Raw genomic sequence first — 1,588 nt, forward strand, 5'->3', positions numbered from 1 at the left:
TATCGGGTGACTGCTTGGCGCTGGAGGAGGAAGTCTGAGACAGCGGTGTTATCAGCCGGATGTGCCGGTTGCTTTGGCGCGTAGTTCGCTGATGGAGACACCGCGTTAGCGGTGCCAAAACTGATCAGGGCACGATTCGTCCACGAGGCGAGAGGGGACACTGCGTCGCGGGGAGTCGTCAGGGCCTTCCTGGCCTGGGCGTGTGTCACTGCGTTAACAGTCGCTGAAGATGAGGCTGCACTCGAGGAGGAGTCGGCAACCGGTATGGAAACCGGTTGAGGGTCCATTACCGGTGTTGGCGTCGCTCGGTCTCATCAAGATCTGATAGAATCCATCGGTCAAGTCGATGGCGCTGAAGACGACACTGCCCGCCATGGTGTCGAGCACCATGTTCTTCCGGGGAATTGGGGTTTGCGCGGGGATGGTCGCATCATTCAACTTGCTAAAGGCATGAACGATGCGCCATCCGCCTGTGGCCTTCTTCACACAGAACGTTGGGCTCGAATGTGGAGAGACACTCTCACGCACGTGACCCGCTTTACGGCGATTCTCGAAGAAGTTGTCGATGGCCTTGACTTGGTCTCGCGGCAGCGGCCACTGCCGCGTCACACAGTACTTCGAACCGGGCGCGAGATCGATCTCGTGGCGGACGCCTCGATCGGCAGGCAGTTCGGCTGGAATCTTATCGGGAAAGACGTCCGCGTATTCGCGGACGGTCTCGTACACTGGATTACCAGACTCGCGCAAGGACTCCCAGGACTGCGCTGCGAATCGCTCCTCGCGAGCGGACTTCGGTTCGGCGCTCTTGGGACGGGTGGATCCGTCGTCATCACTGACGGTGTTCCCTTCGAGTGGCGTAGACGAAGTGTCTGTGATCAGGCAGACCTGCTCAACCTCACCAACCATGAGACCACGAAGGAAGTTCTTCCAGGAGAGACCTGGAAGCCGGGTGAACGATTGAGCGTCGCGAGGTGGACACACAAGATCGACGGTGCGCTGACGGCCCATGCCGTCGTCCACGTGCTCAATGACACAGACCGACTCCGTCTGTGAGATGCCGTTCGGTGCAGTTTCACGTCGTGGCTTCAAATGACGGCGCTTCGACTTCTTTGCCCGTCGCCTCGAGTGTGTACTCGAGGAGGAAGAATCGCTCTCGCTGGACGATGTATCACCCCGCTCTAGGCACTGTAGCTCACTCTCGACTGTGCCGGTCACACGCGGGGGCCACTGCTTGACCGCGTGGTCGATCGGCGGGAGTTCCAACTGCTCGACCACCGGTTCGGGTGACGGGAGCCTCGACTGCTCTAGCGCCGTGATGCATGGGGAGAGCCCTTGTTCGACCGCCATATTGTGCTGCGGGAACTCTGGCTCGACCGCTGTGTCGCGCCGAGGGAACCCATGCTCCACCGCGATGGAGCGCTTGAACAACCCATGCTCGACCGTTAGCACGATTGGCGGCAGCCCCGGCTCGACCGCCATAGAGAACTTGCCCTCGCTTCGTGGCGAGGGCGTTCCGTGCAAGAGCACGAATTGACTTGTACGAACAGGATCGCCCTCCACTCAGAGTTGCGGCATCGAGCGCGGAAAA

This window comes from Phytophthora infestans, genomic scaffold (genome assembly GCF_000142945.1).
Source record: "Phytophthora infestans T30-4 supercont1.29 genomic scaffold, whole genome shotgun sequence".
Lineage (NCBI taxonomy): Eukaryota > Oomycota > Peronosporomycetes > Peronosporales > Peronosporaceae > Phytophthora > Phytophthora infestans.